This window comes from Heptranchias perlo, chromosome 35, assembly GCF_035084215.1.
Source record: "Heptranchias perlo isolate sHepPer1 chromosome 35, sHepPer1.hap1, whole genome shotgun sequence".
Classification (NCBI taxonomy): Eukaryota; Metazoa; Chordata; class Chondrichthyes; order Hexanchiformes; family Hexanchidae; genus Heptranchias; species Heptranchias perlo.
The window spans coordinates 13,313,258-13,335,208 of NC_090359.1; the positions used below are offsets into that span (position 1 = coordinate 13,313,258).

Genomic DNA, 21,951 nt, shown 5'->3' on the forward strand with positions numbered 1-21,951 from the left:
AAGGAATGTTTAATATAAATGAGATTCACCGACAGTCTCAGAAAATCTCTCCTTGATGGTCGGTCTCATTCTCCCGAAGTGAGGAATGAGCGGGAGGGGCAATTCCACCCGGGGTTATATTTTATTCCAAGAGAATGACCCAAAGTGCAGTTTACAGTGGGGCTGAAACAACTCAATTGGGCGAGCGTTCAACAGATTGTAAAGGGCCCTGGTTCGATCCCGGGTTTCAGCAGTTTTGGGTTATTTTGTTTCTTCTTCTTTTGGCCGATTCTCGAACATTTATTTGCACTGTCATTTTTACCCGACACTGAACGGTTGGGGATGGAATAGAGAGACATCAAGGATGTCTGTATTTAGCTTTTATTTCTCTATTTCCTTCTGCCTTTCTCTCTGATTTTTGTCTCTCTCGGTGCCCGATGAACATTTGATTTGATGCATTTGTCCTAAACTGATGCCTTTTCCACATCTCAGGGCGGTCAGACACGCTCTGTCTGTCTGTTGCTGCTTGTGACCATTAATGGGAACAGGCCGCGAGTTAAACATTTATCAGCAAACCGCCAGAGAGATAACACAGCGGGAATAAAACACATTGCCTCACATTGTTAGACACCGAGTGACACAGATTGTAATGTGTGTCAGTAAACAGACCCGGAAAACAGAATCCGAGAAAGGAAAGAAATAGAGAGATAGAAAAGAGTCATAAAAAGAAAGAAAACCCTTTCTCCACCCCAACAACAACAACAACTTGCATTTATATCGCGCCTTTAACGGAGTAAAACGTCCCAAGGCGCTTCACAGGAGCGATTATCAAACAAAATGTGAGACGGAGCCACATAAGGAGATATTGGGACAGGTGAGGTCGGTTTTAAGTGTCTTAAGGGAGGAGAGAGAGGTAGAGAGGCGGGGAGGTTCAGGGAGGGAAATCCAGAGCTTTGGGCCCAGTCGGTTGAAGGCACGGCCGCCAATGGTGGAGCGATGAAAATCGTGGATGCGCAAGAGGCCTATTTTTTCATGCCCTCTCTTTGCTTTCCTATTTTCCTTTTTAATTTCACCAACGTTTAATGATTTCTCACCATTTAAAACATATTCTGATCTTTTATTCTTCCCATCAAAGTGAATAACCTCACATTTCCACACATTATACTCCATCTGCCACCTTCTTGCCCACTCACTTAACCTGTCTATATCCCTTTGCAGACACTTTGTGTCCTCCTCACAGTTTACTTTTCTATCTATCTTTGTATCGTCAGCAAACTTGGACACATTGCACTCGGTCCCTTCATCTAAGTCGTTAATACAGATTGAAAATAGCTGACGCCCAAAAACGGCCGGCATTGCTCTCTGTTCAGTCAAGAGGAACTTCCCTGCCTGGAAATTGGTCCCAGCCTTGTTGAGGTGCAACACGTCCATCTTGTGCAGGTGTTTAATATTAATCAATGCACAATGAGGCCCTGGGAAAGCGAGTATCTCTCCACAGATACTACCTGACCTGCTGAGTGTTGCCAGCAGTTTCAGGGTTTATTTTTGTGCTTTCACTATCGCAGTTTTCCTGACAACCTGCAACTTGCCTCAAGGACGCAGCTTCAAGAACAACTTTCTTGTGCCCTTCTCACACACAAGATCGCACTTTACTTTCCGACACACGCGCTTTAAAATCTGCCGTTTCCACAAACAGCGTCCTGCGCCACGAGAATTTGAAAGACCTTTCGCTCATGGCCTGTAATCGCTCCTTTTTCCCCACAGGCGCTCTTTACATTTATCCTCGACTCGCTTCAATCTCACGCTTCAACAGAACTATTAAGATCAAGGCGGAACACTTCCGATCTTACTGCACCGCCCCAACTTGCCAAATGTGAACCTTTCAACCGCCATTCGCAGCTCTGTCGCGCTTCCCGTCGCTCACGCAACTCAACTGTTTAGAGAAAAGAGCCAACAAGCATCAAAACAAAAACCAGTTCTTCAGTTACCATCCCCTGGATCATAAGATCACCCAAGTGAATTTCGTGAACAATCGGGCGGCTGTCTTTCCAGAGACCAGCCCTGCTTTCGTCGTGTTTGTCTGTCGAGCGGTCACGCAGATCGAAATGTGTCGACTGATTTCAAGGCACAAATGAACATTGGTGTGAAAGGGACATGTGCCCAATAGAAACAGCGGTCGGAGCAGAACAAACTTAAAGGCATAAGATCGTGAAAGTGAATGTTAGAGTCGGCAATGTTCATGAAATGGAAGGAGGAAAGTAAAGGCGGCCTATTGACTGTGGAAGGAAGAAAAAGCTGGGAGAACAGGCGGGTTTGAACTGCGGCACATGAAGTACAGGCATGTGAGAGTGCTGTGATTTGATGGAATATTTAGTTTTACTTCATGCATTAAAGATTGATACATTACTGCATTCGATGAGCAAGAGAGGCAGAAGACAAAAACTATGCCATGACTCGGATTCGAACCGAGGTTGCTGCGGCCACAACGCAGAGTACTAACCACTATACGATCACGGCACCACACCACAACTGGAACTGCTCTACCTGTAGGATTTATAAAGCTCCTTGAAAGTAGCAAAAGATCCCAAGGGGCTTCACAGTCACGTTTTCAAACAAAATTTGACACTGAAGGAGATATTAGAAGCAAAATACTGCCGATGCTGGAAATTTGAAAAAAAACCCAGAAAATGTTGTAAATAATCAGCAAGTCAGGCAGCATCTGTGGAGAGAGAAACAGAGTTAACGTTTCAGGTCGATGATCGGTCATCAGAACTGGAAAAGGTTGAAGATTAAACAGAAATTGTGAACTTTGATTGATACTTCACGTTATTCACATCTTACACTCGCAACACCTCCGGGCGCCAATCAGGACTTTGCTGATTTGAGCAGAGTTCAGTGAGCAATGCAAAATTCATCCACCGTGGCTTCGGATTGGACTGAAACCCAGGACTTCTGGATGAATATAATGAAGGAACCAACACATCAAACGGTAAATGCAATAATGGCGCGGATGGGATAAAAACCATGCGTGGAGAGAGAGGTCGAGAGTGAGCATGTGGCGGTGCGTGGCGTTGAGCGTGGATCTCAGGAAGCGGCGGGAGCAGTGGTTGGAGGAACGCTGAATATCATGGAGATATCTGGAATCATGGGCGGATCCGAAACATGAAGGGTGGAATTTAAGTTGGAATCCACGTGGAATAAGTCGGAGCCGGACACAGTTGCTGAGGAAGGAGATGTGTCTGTGAAAGTGAGTTTTAGTAGAAACCTGATCAAACACTCTCTCTTCAGCAGCACCGAATCTCTCTCCTTCAGAGCTGTCCTGGTCCGCAGTTCCATTTCATCCTTCGCCTCATCCGGCGCTTCAACAAAAAACTTTTTTCCTTCCTTTCAGGTGTCAAGGACCGCAAGTTTCAACAACTCTTAGATACCAACACCCCTCCCGATCCTTCTTCCCCTTCACTTTTCTCTGACCCCACCCCTCCCTCCAATCTCTTTGTCGTGTTTTCACCATTCCCTCTGACCATCCCCTCTCTGACCCCGAACGTCAGTCCTCAGCAAAGGCTTCAGTTTCATCCCCTTACGCCCCCACCTCAATGGGTTTCGAGCTGGACTCGATGCTGAGCTCTTCTTCCGTCGCCTTCACCTCCGCGCCCATTTCTTTGTCCAGCAGTCTTCCCCCCGCACAGCGGACCCTGTCTCCCATCTTCAGATTTCTCATTCCACCTGGACCCCTCCCTCTATCCTCTTACCCTCTCTTGATCTTTCCATTGGGAACTGCCAGCGTGACATCGGCCGTCTCAATTTCTTTACTCCCCTCACTCACTCTAACCTCCCTCCATCTGAACTCGCAGCACTCCGTTCTCTCAGGTCCAACCCTGACATTGTCATTAAACCTGCTGACAATGGCGGCGCTCTTGTTGTTGTGAGGCGAACAGACCTCTACCTAGCGGCGGCTGAACGCCAACTCTCCGATACCTCCTCCTACCTTCCCTTGGAGCGTGATCCCACCACCGAACATCAAGCCATAGTTTCCCAGACCGTCAATGACCTCATCTCCTCTGGAGAACTTCCTCCCCAAGGCCTCCACCTCATTGTCCCCCAACCCCGCTTCTAACTCCTTCCAAGATCCACATGCAGAACTGACCCAGGAGATCCATCGTCTCAGCCTGTTCGTGCCCCCGGATAATTATTTCTTCCTAGTTTGACTCTACTTTCTCTCCCCTCGTCCAGTCTATTCCGACCTATATCCACGAATCTTACAACTCCATGCGCCACTTGAACAATTTCCAGTTCTCCGGCCCTAACCATCTCCTTTTCACCATGGACTTCCAGTCCGTCTACACCTCCACCACCCCCCCCCCCAACAACAGGACGGCCTGCGGGCCCTCCGCCTATTCCATGAACGAAGGCCCAACCTATCCCAACCCTCCGCCACTCTCCTCCGTCTGGCTGAACTTGTTCTTACTTTGGACAACTTCTCCTTTGACTCCACTCACTTTCTCCAAATGAAAGATGTCACTATGGGAACTCATGTGGGTCCGAGCTATGCCTGACTTTTTCTGGGGGATACGTGTAAGATTCTTTGTTCCAGTACTACTCAGTTCCCCTCGCCTCTTTTTCTGGTACATCGATGTCACTTCCTGCTCTCGCCCCAATCAAGTTCGCTTCCAATTTCCACCCTTCCCTCGCCTTCACACGGTCCATCTCTGAACCTTCCATTCCCTTCCTCGACTTCTCTATCTCCATTTCCGGGGATGGTCTGTCAACCAATATCTGTTATAAGGCCACCGACCCCAACAGCTACCTTGATTACACTTCATCCCACCCCGCTTCCTGTAAGGACTCTATTCTGTTCTCCCAGTTTCTCCATCTCCGTCGTGTCTGTTCTGATGATGCCACCATCCACACAAATGCTTCCGATCTGTCTTCCTTTTTCCTCAATCGAGGATTCCCCTCCACTGCAGTTGACTGCGCCCTCGACTGTGTCGGTCCTATTGACTCCACTTCTGCCCTTACCCCTTCCCCTCCCTCCCTCCCAGAACCATGATAGGGTCCCCCTTGTCCTTACCTTCCACCTCACCAGCCTCCACATTCAATGTATGATCCTCCGCCATTTCCTCCACGTACAAGCGCGATGCCACCACCAAAAACATCTTCCCCTCCCCTCCCTTTTCAGCCTTCATAATGGACCGCTCCCTCCACAACACCCTGGTCCACTCTTCCATCACCCCAAACACCCGCTCTGCTCCCCACGGTACCTTCCGACTCGAGCGCAGGAGATGCAACACCTGCCCTTTCACCTCCTCCCTTCCCACCTTCCAGGGCCCCAAACATTCCTTCCAGGTGAAACAGCGATTTATTTGTAATAGCTTTGCTGAACACCTCCGCTCAGTCCACAAGCTTGACCCTGAGCTTCCGGTCTGTTGCCATTTTAATTCCCCGTCCCAATCCCACTCTGACCTCTCTGTCCTCGGCCTCCGACTCCGTTCCAATGAAGCTCAACATCAGCTCGAGAAACAGCACCTCATCTTTCGATCAGGCTCTTTACAACCTTCTGAACTCAACATTGATTTAAATAACTTCAGATCATAAACACTGCTCACATTTTTTCGGAGATCAAGTGCTGATTGTGGTTCCAATGTTGCCATTTACAGCTCCTCTTGACCCATCTTTTGTTTCTTTACTTGTCCCATTCCCACCCGCCTTGACTTGCACCATCATCCCTTTTGTTATTTAATCACTCCTGCCCTCCACCCTATCAGAGACATTCCCTTTTGTTCTTTCCTCCCCTCCCCTTCCTCCCCCATCCCTTTCCCTGACTCTGTACTTGCTTAAAAACTGTTTAATCTTCAACCTTTTCCATTTCTGACGAAGGGTCATCGACCTGAAACGTTAACTCTGTTTCTCTCTCCACAGACGCTGCCTGACTTGTTGAGTATTGACAGCATTTTCTGTTTTTATTTCAAATTTCCAACATCTGCAGTATTTTGCTTCTAATATCTCCTTATGTGGCTCGGTGTCAAATTTTGTTTAAATCCGCTCCTGTGAAGCGCCTTGGGACGTTTTGCTACGTTAAAGGTAAATAGTACAGACAACGTTTGCACAGGTGGGATGTGGTGCCGTGATCGGATAGTGGTTCGTGCTCTGTGTTGTGCGCTGCTTCTTTTGTCTTCTGTCTCTCATGCAAATAGAATGCAGTCATCTTTGATACGTGAAAGCAAATCTAATATTCCATCAAATCCCAGCACTCTCACATGCCTGTACTTGATGTTCCACAGTTCAAACCCGCCTCTTCTCCCAGCTTTTTCTTCCTTCCACAGTCAATAGGCCGCCTTTACTTTCCTCCTTCCATTTCATGGACACTTTCCTGCTCCATTGCCGACTCTAACATTCACTTTCACGATGTCACGCCTTTAAGTTTGTTCTGCTCCGACCGCTGTTTCTATTGGGCACATGTCCCATTCGCACCAATGTTCATTTGTGCCTTGAAACCAATCGATACGTTCCGATCTGCGTGACCGCTCGACAGAAAAACACGACGAAAGCAGGGCTGGTCTCTGGAAAGACAGCCGCCCGGATGTTCACGAAATTTACTTGTGGAATCTTGTGATCCAGGGGATGGTAACTGAAGAACTGGTTTTTGTTTTGATGCTTGTTGGCTCTTTTCTCTCAGCAGTTGAGTTGCGTGAGTGACGGGCAGCGCTGCACAGCTGCGAATGGAGGTTGAAAGGTTCACATTTGGCAAGTTGGGGCGGTGCAGTAAGATCGGAAGTGTTCCGCCTTGATCTTTATAGTTCTGTTGAAATTTGTGATTGAATCGAGTAGAGGATAAATGTAAAGAGCGCCTGTGATGAAAAAGGAGCGATTACAGGCCATGAGCGAAAGGTCTTTCAAATTCTCGTGGCGCAGGACGCTGTGTGTGGAAACGGCAGATTTTAAAGCGCGTGTGTCGGAAAGTAAAGTGCGATCTTGTGTGTGAGAAGAGCCCAAGAAAGTTGTTCTTGAAGCTGCGCCCTTGAGGCAAGTTGCAGATTGTCAGGAAAACTGCTATCGTGAAAGCTCGAAAATAAACCCAGAAACTACTGGCAACACTCAACAGATCAGGCAACATCTGTGGAGAGATATTCGCTTTCCCAGGGCCTCATTGTGTATTGATTAATATTAAAGACCTGCACAAGATGGACGTGTTGCACCTCAACAAGGCTGGGACGAATTTCCAAGCAGGGAAGTTCCTCTTAACTGAACAGAGAGCAATGCCGGCCGTTTTTGGGTGTCAGCTATTTTCAATCTGTATTAACGACTTAGATGGAGGGACCGAGTGCAATGTGTCCAAGTTTGCTGACGATACAAAGCAAAATGGGAAAGTAAACTGTGAGGAGGACACAACGTGTCTGCAAAGGGTTATAGACAGGTTTAGTGAGTGGGCAAGAAGGCGGCAGATGGAATACAATGTGTGGAAATGTGAGGTTATTCACTTTGATGGGAAGAATAAAAGAACAGAATATGTTTTAAATGGTGAGAAATAATTAAATGTTGGTGAAATTAAAAAGGAAATTTGGAAAGCAAAGAGAGGGCATGAAAAAATACTGGCAAGTAAAATTAAGGAAAACCCAAAATATTTTATAAATACATAAAGAGCAAGAGGATAACTAAGGAAAGAGTAGGGCCTATTAGAGGCCAAAAAGATAACCTATTCGTGGAGGTGGAAGACGTGGGAATGGTTCACAATGAATAATTTGCGTCTGTCTTCGCAAAAGAGGGGGACGATGCAGAGATTGTAGTTAAGGAGGAGGAATGTGAAATATTGGATGGGATAAACATAATGAGAGAGGAAGTATTAAGGGGTTTAGCATCTTTGAAAGTAGATAAATTGCCAGGCTCGGATGAAATGTATCCCAGGCTGTTGAAAGAAGCAAGGGAAGAAATAAGGGAGGTTCTGACCATCATTTTCAAATCGTCCCTGGCTACAGGCATGGTTTCGGAGGATTGGAGGACTGCTAAAGTTGGCCGTTCTTTAAAAATGGAGAAAAGGACAGACCCAGTAAATACAGACCAGTCAGTCTAACCTCGGTGGTGGGCAAATTATTGGAATCAATTCTGAGGGACAGCATGAACCTTCATTTGGAAAGGCACGGATTAATCAAGGACAGTCAACATGGATTTGTTCAGCGAAGGTTTTGTCTGACTGACTTAATTGAATTTTTTGTGGAGGTGACAAGGAGGGTTGATGAGGGTCATGCGTTTGATGTAGTGTACATGGATTTTCGCAAGGCTTTTGACAAGGTCCCACATGGCAGACTGGTCAAAAAAATAAAAGCCCATGGGATCTAGGGGAAAGTGACAAAGGGTCATGGTTGACGGATTGTGACTGGAAGGCTGTTTCCAGTGGGGTTCACGGGGTTCAGTACTAGGTCCCTTGCTTTTTGTGGTATATATTAATGATTTAGACTTAAATGTAGCGGGGATGATTAAGAAGTTGGCAGATGATACAAACATTGGCCGTGTGGTTAATAGTGAGGACGAAAGCAGTAGAATGCAGAAAGATATCAGTGGACTGGTCAGGTGGGCAGACAAGTGGCAAATGGAATTCAATCCAGAAACGTGTGAGGTAATGCATTTGGGGAGGTCAAACAAGGCAAGGGAATACACAATAAATGGGAGAATACTGAGAGGTGTGGAGGGAGAGCGAGACCTTGGAGTGCGTGTCCACTGATCCCTGAAGGTAGCAGGACAGGTAGATAAGTTGGTTAAGGAGTCATACGGAATACTTTCCTTTATTAGCCGAGGCATAGAATATTAGAGCAGGGAAGTTATGCTAGAACTGTATAAAACACTAGTTAGGCCACAGCTTGAGTGCTGTGCACAGTTGTGGTCACCACATTACAGCAAAGATGTGATTGCACTTGAGAGGGTACAAAGGAGATTTATGAGGATGTTGTCAGGACTGGAGAATTTTAGCTATGGGGTAAGATTGGACAGGCTGGGGTTGTTTTCTTTGGAACAGAGGAGCCTGAGGTGTGATTTAATTGAGGTGTATAAAATTATGAGGGGCCTGGATAGAATGGACAGGAAGGACCTATTTCCCTTAGCAGAGGGCCCATTTAGCAGGGGATTGGTCGGAGGATTAGAGATGAGCTGAGGAAAACAAAATTCACTCAGAGGGTGGTGGGGTTCTGGAACTCACTTCCTGAAAGGGTGGTAGAGGCAGAAACCATTTTAAACTAGGTGTAGGTGCAAATCTAACGATGGATTTCAAATTTATCACCTTAACCACTGCTTAGTTAAAATCGCAATGAGTGATCGCTCGGTAACACACCGTGCATCCAGCCCCCAACCCGTCTCCGTTCAATCATGTTCTGAAAGTGACAATCACCTGTTTAATTTTTTCTTCTGTTCTATTTTTCTCTGTAGTTTTGGAAGAAGAAGCTCGACGAAGACATAAAATTAAAAGTTGGCGTCTGATAAATGCTTCCTCCCCGTCGGGGAATTAAACCCCGGACGAAGGTGGGGCAACTCACCACGATAAGAGAGAAAGAAAGAACGAAAGAAAGACAGAGTCAGTTGTCGTTGTCTAACAAGGAGATGGAAATGTAAAAGATTCTTTCTCGAGTGGCCCGTGTAAAATGAAACAAACTGTCATCAAGGAAATAGTGAAAAGAAATGCACTGATACATGAAGCATGTCTAACACCATCTGGGATGAGTGCACAGTCAATGCAGCAGTTCCTCGTTAGTATAGTGGTGAGTATCCCCGCCTGTCACGCGGGAGACCGGGTTTCAATTCCTCGACGGGGAGATTAAACTTTCGCCGCCTTTAAAAGCTTTTTCTCTCATTCATCTCCAATATTGGATGCAGAATATACAGTGTAAAACTGACTCGGAGTTTCCCTCTTTCCCCAATTTAATTTCACTGATATTCCAGCGGTTTTAAAATCTGCTCTCAGCTTCACTCTTCACCTCGATGTTCGACTGGCTTCTGTGATGGTGGGGATTTCTGGAGGAGGCCGAGATGGATCATCCACTCGGCACTTCTGGCTGAAGACGGTTTCTAAAACTTTGCACTCACACGCTGGGCTTTACCATCATTGAGGATGGGGATGTTCATGGAGCCTCTTCCCATTAGTTGTTTAATTATCCACCATCATTCACAAATGGGTGTGGCAGGACTGCAGAGCTTTGACCTGATCCGTTGTTTGTGGGATCGTTTAGCTCTGTCCACAGCATGCTGCTTCCACTGTTTGTCAAGTAGTCCTGTGTTACTTTCAGGTTATTGGTGTGTGTTTTTGTCTGTGTGCGAGTGTTTATGTAGCTCGGAATGTGTGTGTTTGTGTATGTGTGAATATGACTATGTCTGTCTCACTTGTTATATGCGTTTCTGAGTGTCCCTCTCTTTCTTTCTATCTGTCACTTTTAACCTGCTCCCCAAATAATTTTTCTCTGGACCTTGACTAACAAAGAGATAGAAAGTAAGTCTTCTTTCAACAGTGGCATGTGGAAAGTTAATCAAATTGTCATCAAAGAAGTCGTTAAAATAGATTCACTGAAACATGCATCCTTTTCATTGCTGTATGTGAGATCTTTCATGTCTGCGCCTGTTCCGAGACCTGTCTCTCTCTGTTTCGGGCTGGTGACAGCGCGATTCTGCGTTTCATTTCTTGCCCATCATTGTGGTTCTCACATCCAGCTGAAGCGTGAGGCAGAGAGCAGATGTTTAAAATCGCTGTGAAATCAATTTGTGGAAGTGGGAAAGGCCGAGTCAGTTTTTCATTGTATTTTCAACATCCAATATTGCAGATAAATGAAAGTGAAGCTTCGAAAGCAGCAATAACCTCCTCGTCGGGGAATTGAACCCCGGTCTCCCGCGTGACAGGCGGGGATACTCACCACTATACTAACGAGGAATTCGTGCAGAAATTTTACCGTATATTCACCACAGATGCTTCACGTTTCAGTTAATCTGTTTGAACTGTTCATTTGATGACAGTTTGTTTAACTTTCCACGGACCACTGTTGAAAGAAAGAATTACCGACCACTTTTCCATCTCATGTTGGATCATGATGTGGGTAACGCGGGAGAGAGTGAGACAGATCTTCTCAGGAAAATATAGAAAATATGAGGCACATACACAGACAGACAGACACAGACACACATACACATGGATTGACTCAGAAATACTGAGAGTCAGAATATGGATAATTTGGCTGATTTTTGTTCCATTTCTGTCGTCGATTTCGTGAAATCTTGCAGATCAATTAAAATGAGCATAAAACTCGAGGTACTCAATGCTGTGGAATTTTAATTCACTTAAGAATTATTAATTCTACAAGAAACTTGTTGAATTTTGAAACGCAGAGATGAAACAGGTTGATGAATGACGGGATCTGAAGTCTGTCAGATTTGAACCTGCGCGGGGGAAATGAATGAATTTCGAATCTGTCACCTAACCCACCAGTTAGTAAAAATCACAATTGTTCTGCATCCAGTCCTCAAATAGTCTCCGTACAATAATATTCTGAAAGTGACAATCACCTGTTTTATTGCTCTGTAGTTTTTGTTTCGGAAGAAGGTCGGCGAAGACATAAATTAAAAGTTAGCGTCTGAAAACTGCTACCTCCCAGTCGGGGTATTAAACCCCGGACTAAGGTGGGGCAACTCACCACGATAAGAGAGAAAGAAAGAACGAAAGAAAGACAGAGTCAGTTGTCGTTGTCTAATTGTAAACAATTTTACAACACCAAGTTATAGTCCAGCAATTTTATTCTAAATTCACAAGCTTTCGGAGACTTCCTCCTTCCTCAGGTAAATGTTCAGGATCTCCTTGAAGGCGACGCATTTATACATATAGAACAATACATGGTGTTGACAGACTGCCCCTGCAACTGCCCGTTGCCAAGGCAATCACCGTGTTCAGACAGAGAGGTGTCACCTGCAGAACCCCCGAATACACATTCAACAAAAAAACAAACAGGGAAAAAAAACAGAGAAGAAAAACAGAGAGAGGCAGAAACATCCGGAAGGCAGAGAGAGCCAGCAAATGACCCATTATATTAAAAACAGATAACATTTGTTCGCTGCTGGGGTAACGTGTAGCGTGACATGTCTAACAAAGAGATGGAAATGTAAATGGTTTTTTCAAGAGTGGCCGGTGGAAAATGAAACAAACTGTCATCAAATAAATAGTTAAAAGAAATGCACTGATACGTGAAGCATGTCTAACACCATCTGGGATGAGTGCACAGTCAATGTAGCAGTTTCTCGTTAGTGTAATGGTGAGTATCCCCGCCTGTCACGCGGGAGACCGGGGTTCAATTCCCCGACGGAGAGATTAAACTTTTGCCGCCTTTTAAAGCTTTTTCTCTCATTTATCTCTAATATTCGATGCGGAATATACAGTGTAAAACTGACTCGGAGTTTCCCACTTTCCCCGATTTAATTTCACTGATATTCCAGCGGTTTTAAAATCTGCTCTCAGCTTCACTCTTCACCTCGATGTTCGACTGGTTTCTGTGATGTTGGGGATTTCGGGAGGAGGCCGAGATGGATCATCCACTCGGCACTTCTGGCTGAAGACGGTTTCTAAAACTTTGCACTCACACGCTGGGCTTTACCATCATTGAGGATGGGGATGTTCATGGAGCCTCTTCCCATTAGTTGTTTAATTATCCACCATCATTCACAAATGGGTGTGGCAGGACTGCAGAGCTTTGATCTGATCCGTTGTTTGTGGGATCGTTTAGCTCTGTCCACAGCATGCTGCTTCCACTGTTTGTCAAGTAGTCCTGTGTTACTTTCAGGTTATTGGTGTGTGTATATTTCTGTGTGCGAGTGTTTATCTCGCTCGGAATGTGTGTGTTTGTGTATGTGTGAATATGACTATGTCTGTCTCACTTGTTATATGCGTTTCTGAGTGTCCCTCTCTTTTTTTCTATCTGTCACTTTTAACCTGCTCCCCAAATAATTTTTCTCTGGACCTTGACGAACAAAGAGATAGAAAGTAAGTCTTCTTTCAACAGTGGCATGTGGAAAGTTAATCAAATTGTCATCAAAGAAGTCGTTAAAATAGATTCACTGAAACATGCATCCTTTTCATTGCTGTATGTGAGATCTTTCATGTCTGCGCCTGTTCCGAGACCTGTCTCTCTCTGTTTCGGGCTGGTGACAGCGCGATTCTGCGTTTCATTTCTTGCCCATCATTGTGGTTCTCACATCGAGCTGAAGCGTGAGGCAGAGAGCAGATATCGAAAATCGCTGTGAAATCAATTTGTGGAAGTGGGAAAGGCCGAGTCAGTTTTTCGTTGTATTTTCAACATCCAATATTGCAGATAAATGAAAGTGAAGCTTCGAAAGCAGCAATAACCTCCTCGTCGGGGAATTGAACCCCGGTCTCCCGCGTGACAGGCGGGGATACTCACCACTATACTAACGAGGAATTCGTGCAGACATTTGCCGTATATTCACCACAGATGCTTCACGTTTCAGTTAATCTGTTTGAACTGTTCATTTGATGACAGTTTGTTTAACTTTCCACGGACCACTGTTGAAAGAAGAATTACCGACCACTTTTCCATCTCATGTTGGATCATGATGTGGGTAACGCGGGAGAGAGTGAGACAGATCTTCTCAGGAAAATATAGAAAATATGAGGCACATACACAGACAGACAGACACAGACACAGACACACATACACATGGATTGACTCAGAAATACTGAGAGTCAGAATATGGATAATTTGGCTGATTTTTGTTCCATTTCTGTCGTAGATTTCGTGAAATCTTGCAGATCAATTAAAATGAGCATAAAACTCGAGGTACTCAATGCTGTGGAATTTTAATTCACTTAAGAATTATTAATTCTACAAGAAACTTGTTGAATTTTGAAACGCAGAGATGAAACAGGTTGATGAATGACGGGATCTGAAGTCTGTCAGATTTGAACCTGCGCAGGGGAAATTAATGAATTTCGAATCTGTCACCGAACCCACCAGTTAGTAAAAATCACAATTGCTCTGCATCCAGTCCTCAAATAGTCTCCGTCCAATAATATTCTGAAAGTGACAATCACCTGTTTTTTTGCTCTGTAGTTTTTGTTTAGGAAGAAGGTCGGCGAAGACATAAAATTAAAAGTTAGCGTCTGAAAACTGCTACCTCCCAGTCGGGGTATTAAACCCCGGACTAAGGTGGGGCAACTCACCACGATAAGAGAGAAAGAAAGAACGAAAGAAAGACAGAGTCAGTTGTCGTTGTCTAACAAAGAGATAGAAATGTAAATGTTTCTTTCAAGAGTGGCCCGTGGAAAATGAAACAAACTGTCATCAAATAAATAGTTAAAAGAAATGCACTGATACGTGAAGCATGTCTAACACCATCTGGGATGAGTGCACAGTCAATGCAGCAGTTCCTCGTTAGTGTAGTGGTGACTATCCCCGCCTGTCACGCGGGAGACCGGGGTTCAATTCCCCGACGGAGAGATTAAACTTTTGCCGCCTTTTAAAGCTTTTTCTCTCATTTATCTCTAATATTCGATGCGGAATATACAGTGTAAAACTGACTCGGAGTTTCTCACTTTCCCCGATTTAATTTCACTGATATTCCAGCGGTTTTAAAATCTGCTCTCAGCTTCACTCTTCACCTCGATGTTCGACTGGTTCTGTGATGTTGGGGATTTCGGGAGGAGGCCGAGATGGATCATCCACTCGGCACTTCTGGCTGAAGACGGTTTCTAAAACTTTGCACTCACACGCTGGGCTTTACCATCATTGAGGATGGGGATGTTCATAGAGCCTCTAGCCATTAGTTGTTTAATTATCCACCATCATTCACAAATGAGTGTTGCAGGACTGCAGAGCTTTGATCTGATCCGTTGTTTGTGGGATCATTTAGCTCTGTCTACAGCATGCTGCTTCCACTGTTTGTCAAGTAGTCCTGTGTTACTTTCAGGTTATTGGTGTGTGTATATGTCTGTGTGCGAGTGTTTATGTAGCTCGGAATGTGTGTGTTTGTGTATGTGTGAATATGACTATGTCTGTCTCACTTGTTATATGCGTTTCTGAGTGTCCCTCTCTTTCTTTCTATCTGTCACTTTTAACCTGCTCCCCAAATAATTTTTCTCTGGACCTTGACTAACAAAGAGATAGAAAGTAAGTCTTCTTTCAACAGTGGCATGTGGAAAGTTAATCAAATTGTCATCAAAGAAGCAGTTGAAATAGATTCACTGAAACATGCATCCTTTTCATTGATGCATGTAAAATCTTTCATGTCTGCGCCTGTTCCGAGACCTGTCTCTCTCTGTTTCGGGCTGGTGACAGCGCGATTCTGCGTTTCATTTCTTGCCCATCATTGTGGTTCTCACATCGAGCTGAAGCGTGAGGCAGAGAGCAGATTTTTAAAATCGCTGTGAAATCAATTTGTGGAAGTGGGAAAGGCCGAGTCAGTTTTTCGTTGTATTTTCAACATCCAATATTGCAGATAAATGAAAGTGAAGCTTCGAAAACAGCAATAACCTCCTCGTCGGGGAATTGAACCCCGGTCTCCCGCGTGACAGGCGGGGATACTCACCACTACACTAACGAAGAATTGGTACAGACATTTGCCGTATATTCACCACAGATGCTTCACGTTTCAGTTAATCTGTTTGAACTGTTCATTTGATGACAGTTTGTTTAACTTTCCACGGACCAGTTCCGAGACCTGTCTCTCTCTGGTGACAGTGCGATTCTGCGTTTCATTTCTTGCCCATCATTGCGGTTCTCACATCGAGCTGAAGCGTGAGGCAGAGAGCAGATTTTTAAAATCGCTGTGAAATCAATTTGTGGAAGTGGGAAAGGCCGAGTCAGTTTTTCATTGTATTTTCAACATCCAATATTGCAGATAAATGAAAGTGAAGCTTCGAAAGCAGCAATAACCTCCTCGTCGGGGAATTGAACCCCGGTCTCCCGCGTGACAGGCGGGGATACTCACCACTATACTAACGAGGAATTCGTGCAGACATTTGCCGTATATTCACCACAGATGCTTCACGTTTCAGTGAATCTGTTTGAACTGTTCATTTGATGACAGTTTGTTTAACTTTCCACGGACCACTGTTGAAAGAAGAATTACCGACCACTTTTCCATCTCATGTTGGATCATGATGTGGGTAACGCGGGAGAAAGTGAGACAGATCTTCTCAGGAAAATGTAGAAAATATGAGGCACATACACAGACAGACAGACAGACACACATACACATGGATTGACTCAGAAATACTGAGAGTCAGAATATGGATAATTTGGCTGATTTTTGTTCCATTTCTGTCGTAGATTTCGTGAAATCTTGCAGATCAATTAAAATGAGCATAAAACTCGAGGTACTCAATGCTGTAGAATTTTAATTCACTTAAGAATTATTAATTCTACAAGAAACTTGTTGAATTTTGAAACGCAGAGATGAAACAGGTTGATGAATGACGGGATCTGAAGTCTGTCAGATTTGAACCTGCGCGGGGGAAATGAATGAATTTCGAATCTGTCACCTAACCCACCAGTTAGTAAAAATCACAATTGCTCTGCATCCAGTCCTCAAATAGTCTCCGTACAATAATATTCTGAAAGTGACAATCACCTGTTTTTTTGCTCTGTAGTTTTTGTTTAGGAAGAAGGTCGGCGAAGACATAAAATTAAAAGTTAGCGTCTGAAAACTGCTACCTCCCAGTCGGGGTATTAAACCCCGGACTAAGGTGGGGCAACTCACCACGATAAGAGAGAAAGAAAGAACGAAAGAAAGACAGAGTCAGTTGTCGTTGTCTAACAAAGAGATGGAAATGTAAATGGTTCTTTGAAGAGTGGCCCGTGGAAAATGAAACAAACTGTCATCAAATAAATAGTTAAAAGAAATGCACTGATACGTGAAGCATGTCTAACGCCATCTGGGATGAGTGCAAGATCAATGTAACAGTTCCTCGTTAGTATAGTGGTGAGTATCCCCGCCTGTCACGCGGGAGACCGGGATTTAGTTCCCCTGCGGGGGGTTTAAACCTTTGCCGCCTTTTAAAGCTTTTTCTCTCATTTATCTCTAATATTCGATGCGGAATATACAGTGTAAAACTGACTCGGAGTTTCCCACTTTCCCCGATTTAATTTCACTGATATTCCAGCGGTTTTAAAATCTGCTCTTCGCTTCACTCTTCACCTCGATGTTCGAATGGTTTCTGTGATGTTGGGGATTTCGGGAGGAGGCCGAGATGGATCATCCACTCGGCACTTCTGGCTGAAGACGGTTTCTAAAACTTTGCACTCACACGCTGGGCTTTACCATCATTGAGGATGGGGATGTTCATAGAGCCTCTTCCCATTAGTTGTTTAATTATCCACCATCATTCACAAATGGGTGTGGCAGGACTGCAGAGCTTTGATCTGATCCGTTGTTTGTGGGATCGTTTAGCTCTGTCTACAGCATGCTGCTTCCACTGTTTGTCAAGTAGTCCTGTGTTACTTTCAGGTTATTGGTGTGTGTATATGTCTGTGTGCGAGTGTTTATGTAGCTCGGAATGTGTGTGTTTGTGTATGTGTGAATATGACTATGTCTGTCTCACTTGTTATATGCGTTTCTGAGTGTCCCTCTCTTTCTTTCTATCTGTCACTTTTAACCTGCTCCCCAAATAATTTTTCTCTGGACCTTGACTAACAAAGAGATAGAAAGTAAGTCTTCTTTCAACAGTGGCATGTGGAAAGTTAATCAAATTGTCATCAAAGAAGTAGTTAAAATAGATTCACTGAAACATGCATCCTTTTCATTGCTGTATGTGAGATCTTTCATGTCTGCGCCTGTTCCGAGACCTGTCTCTCTCTGGTGACAGCGCGATTCTGCGTTTCATTTCTTGCCCATCATTGTGGTTCTCACATCGAGCTGAAGCGTGAGGCAGAGAGCAGATTTTTAAAATCGCTGTGAAATCGGGAAAGGCCGAGTCAGTTTTTCATTGTATTTTCAACATCCAATATTGCAGATAAATGAAAGTGAAGCTTCGAAAGCAGCAATAACCTCCTCGTCGGGGAATTGAACCCCGGTCTCCCGCGTGACAGGCGGGGATACTCACCACTATACTAACGAGGAATTCGTGCAGACATTTGCCGTATATTCACCACAGATGCTTCACGTTTCAGTTAATCTGTTTGAACTGTTCATTTGATGACAGTTTGTTTAACTTTCCACGGACCACTGTTGAAAGAAGAATTACCGACCACTTTTCCATCTCATGTTGGATCATGATGTGGGTAACGCGGGAGAGAGTGAGACAGATCTTCTCAGGAAAATATAGAAAATATGAGGCACATACACAGACAGACAGACACAGACACACATACACATGGATTGACTCAGAAATACTGAGAGTCAGAATATGGATAATTTGGCTGATTTTTGTTCCATTTCTGTCGTAGATTTCGTGAAATCTTGCAGATCAATTAAAATGAGCATAAAACTCGAGGTACTCAATGCTGTGGAATTTTAATTCACTTAAGAATTATTAATTCTACAAGAAACTTGTTGAATTTTGAAACGCAGAGATGAAACAGGTTGATGAATGACGGGATCTGAAGTCTGTCAGATTTGAACCTGCGCGGGGGAAATGAATGAATTTCGAATCTGTCACCTAACCCACCAGTTAGTAAAAATCACAATTGCTCTGCATCCAGCCCTCAAATAATCTCCGTACAATAATATTCTGAAAGTGACAATCACCTGTTTTTTTGCTCTGTAGTTTTTGTTTAGGAAGAAGGTCGGCGAAGACATAAAATTAAAAGTTAGCGTCTCTAAAATGCTACCTCCCAGTCGGGGTATTGAACCCCGGACGAAGGCTGGGCAACTCACCACGATAAGAGAGAAAAAAAAAGAAAGAAAGACAGAGTCAGTTGTCGTTGTCTCACAAAGAGATGGAAATGTAAAAGGTTCTTTCAACAGTGGCAAGTGGAAAATGAAACAAACTGTCATCAAATAAATAGTTAAAAGTAATGCACTGATACGTGAAGCATGTCTAACACCATCTGGGATGAGTGCAAGATCAATGTAACAGTTCCTCGTTAGTATAGTGGTGAGTATCCCCGCCTGTCACGCGGGAGACCGGGATTTAGTTCCCCTGCGGGGGGTTTAAACCTTTGCCGCCTTTCAAAGCTTTTATCTCCAATATTGGATGCGGAATATACAGTGTAAAACTGACTCGGAGTTTCCCACTTTCGCCAATTTAATTTCACTGATATTCCAGCGGTTTTAAAATCTGCTCTCAGCTTCACTCTTCACCTCGATGTTCGACTGGCTTCTGTGATGGTGGGGATTTTGGGAGGAGGCCGAGATGGATCATCCACTCGGCACTTCTGGCTGAAGACGGTTTCTAAAACTTTGCACTCACGTGCTGGGCTTTACCATCATTGAGGATGGGGATGTTCATAGAGCCTCTTCCCGTTCGTTGTTTAATTATCCACCATCATTCACAAATGGGTGTGGCAGGACTGCAGAGCTTTGATCTGATCCGTTGTTTGTGGGATCGCTTCGCTCTATCTGCAGCATGCTGCTTCCACTGTTTGTCAAGTCGTCCTGTGTTACTTTCATGTTATTGGTGTGTGTATGTTTGTGTGTTTATGTCTGTGTGTGAGTGTTTTTGCAGCTAGCATGTGGGCCTCCATTTTTACAGCTTTTTTATTTTAAACTCTTGGGGGCCGGGATTCCTGGGCCTTCTCCTTCACACCACATGAGAGGAGGCGAGAAGGCCCGAAACAGCAGGTAAATGCCTTTATCGCACAGCTTGTGGGCCCGGAGGAGCAGGAGTGCTTCCTCCAGGCCCAACAAGCCAACCGGCCGTGATCCCACACAGGCGATCGGCCGACCCCCTCCAAATCACCGACACCCCTGCACGAGCTCCGAACCCCATGATCTCCGACCCCCGCGATGACCCCCGACCCCCGATGACTGACTCGCCGATGCCCCCGATGACTGACCCACCCATGACCTCATGACCCCCGTGACCCCCCTCCCCGATAAAATCAAGCCCAATGGGTTTGATTCCCGTTGTGTTTTCTCTCTGTCGGTTTGCTGATAAACGTTTAACTCGCGGCCTGTTCCCATCAATGGTCACAAGTAGTAACAGACAGAGCGGGTCTGACCGCCCCGAGATGTGGAAAAGACATCAGTTTAGGACAAATGCCTCAAATCAAATGGTCTCCCGGCACCGAGAGAGAGAAATTCCAGAGAAAAAGGCAGAAGAGAAAAGAGAAATAAAAGCTCAATAAAGACACTATCAATATTTCCCATTCTTGATGCCTGTCTATTTCTTCCCCAACCTTTCTGTGCCGGTTAAAATTTCAGTGAAATAAATGCGAGAATCGACTCAAAGAACGAGAACAAAGCAACAAAAATCACCGAACATAGAATCAAATCCAGAGACCTTCAGATCTTCAATCTCACGCTCTCCAAACTCAACTATTTCGACTCCACTGGAAATTGGACTTTGTGACATCACCTTGGACAAAGATATAAACCGGGTGGAACTTCCCCTCCCGCTCATTCCTCACTCTGGGGGAATGGGACCCGGTCAGATCTCGGAGCTCAGGTTATGTTAATGTTCAGCTGATGATATCTTAATATTATCTTGTGTTTGGCCTCATTTAATCAGGTTCATGGGCACTTTCTTCCATCATCCCTTCTCCCTGAAAGGAATGTGGTGCAGCGGTTGCCAAATTTAACAGGAAAAATCAATTATCGCCCGCTTTTCACAGGAGAAGAAACTCATCCTGGAGATTCACGCGGAGCAATTTCCCAAATAATGGTCCCGCCCGGGATTGAATCAGAGACCTTTCATGAGTGATGTAAACATGATAACCGCTGCACTCGGGAAACCACTGCTCAATTTAAGGCATCGTGTGCCTTCTCCGTTAAACAACTTCTGTCCCACACTTAAAGCTCTCATTCCATCTCTTTCTCAAACATTTCACTGATCAAAACTTCACAAGTCACAGAGGAAATAGACTTAATTTCAAAATCATTAAACTCCCGAAGGAGCTGCGGGGACAGACTGAGCGGTGTCACTGAGTACAGAGATACAGAGAGACACCAGCAGAGGGAGGTAGAGAGCGGTGTAACTGAGTACAGAGATACAGAGAGACACCAGCAGAGGGAGGTAGAGAGCGGTGTAACTGAGTGCAGAGAGACAGAGAGACACCAACAGAGGGAGGTAGAGAGCGGTGTAACTGAGTGCAGAGAGACAGAGAGACACCAGCAGAGTGTCCAGGAAACCAACCTTTTATCTGAAATCTGAGGCGAGATCTAAACTGCACAGAGTAGAGGAAGCATTACTGTGTATCTAACCCGTGTTGTACCTGCCCTGGGAGTGTTTGATTTGACAGTGTGGAGGGAGCTTCATTCTGCATATAACCCGTGCTGTACCTGTCCTGGGAGTGTTTGATGGGGCAGTTCAGATGTAACTTTAATCAGTCTCTCCACATAACTGAAGTCCCTCATCCCTGGTACCATTCTAATAAATCTCCTCTGCACCCTCTCTAAGGCCTTGACATCCTTCTTCATGTTTCGTGCCCAGAATTAAACACAATATTCCAGCTGAGGCCTCACCAGTGTTTTGTAAAGGTTTTGTATCAATTCCTTGCTTTTGTATTCAATGCCTCAATTAATAAAGCAAAGGGCCCCATTTGCTTTTTTAACTGCCTTCTCAACTTGTCCTGCCACCTTCCAAGATTTGTGTAACTATACCCCCAGTTCTCTCTATTCCTGCACTCCCTTTAAAATTGTGCCATTTCGTTTAAATTGCCTCTCCTCATTCTTCCTACCAAAATGTATCAATTCACAATTCTCTGCATTAAATTTCATCTTCCCATTTCACCAGTCTGTCTGTGTCCTCCTGAAGTCTGTTACCATCCTCAACATTGTTTATTACATTTCTGAGTTTCGTGTCATCTGCAAACTTTGAAATTATACCCTGTACTCCCAAGTCCC

At 44.6% G+C, this 21,951-nt stretch overlaps 1 protein-coding gene and 5 non-coding genes across 6 annotated transcripts in view; all 6 read right to left on the reverse strand.

The window, feature by feature from the left end:
- LOC137302245 (zona pellucida sperm-binding protein 3-like) overlaps positions 1 to 21,951 on the reverse strand; it is a 223,962-nt gene that overhangs the window by 15,145 nt on the left and 186,866 nt on the right. The gene's annotated exons all lie outside the window — the stretch shown is intronic.
- trnah-gug (transfer RNA histidin (anticodon GUG)) lies at positions 2,425 to 2,496 on the reverse strand. Its single transcript has one exon. It is a non-coding gene; the product is annotated as a tRNA-His (tRNA).
- trnad-guc (transfer RNA aspartic acid (anticodon GUC)) lies at positions 10,808 to 10,879 on the reverse strand. The gene has a single exon. It is a non-coding gene; the product is annotated as a tRNA-Asp (tRNA).
- On the reverse strand, positions 13,337 to 13,408 carry trnad-guc (transfer RNA aspartic acid (anticodon GUC)). Its single transcript has one exon. It is a non-coding gene; the product is annotated as a tRNA-Asp (tRNA).
- trnad-guc (transfer RNA aspartic acid (anticodon GUC)) lies at positions 15,882 to 15,953 on the reverse strand. The gene has a single exon. It is a non-coding gene; the product is annotated as a tRNA-Asp (tRNA).
- trnad-guc (transfer RNA aspartic acid (anticodon GUC)) lies at positions 17,995 to 18,066 on the reverse strand. The gene has a single exon. It is a non-coding gene; the product is annotated as a tRNA-Asp (tRNA).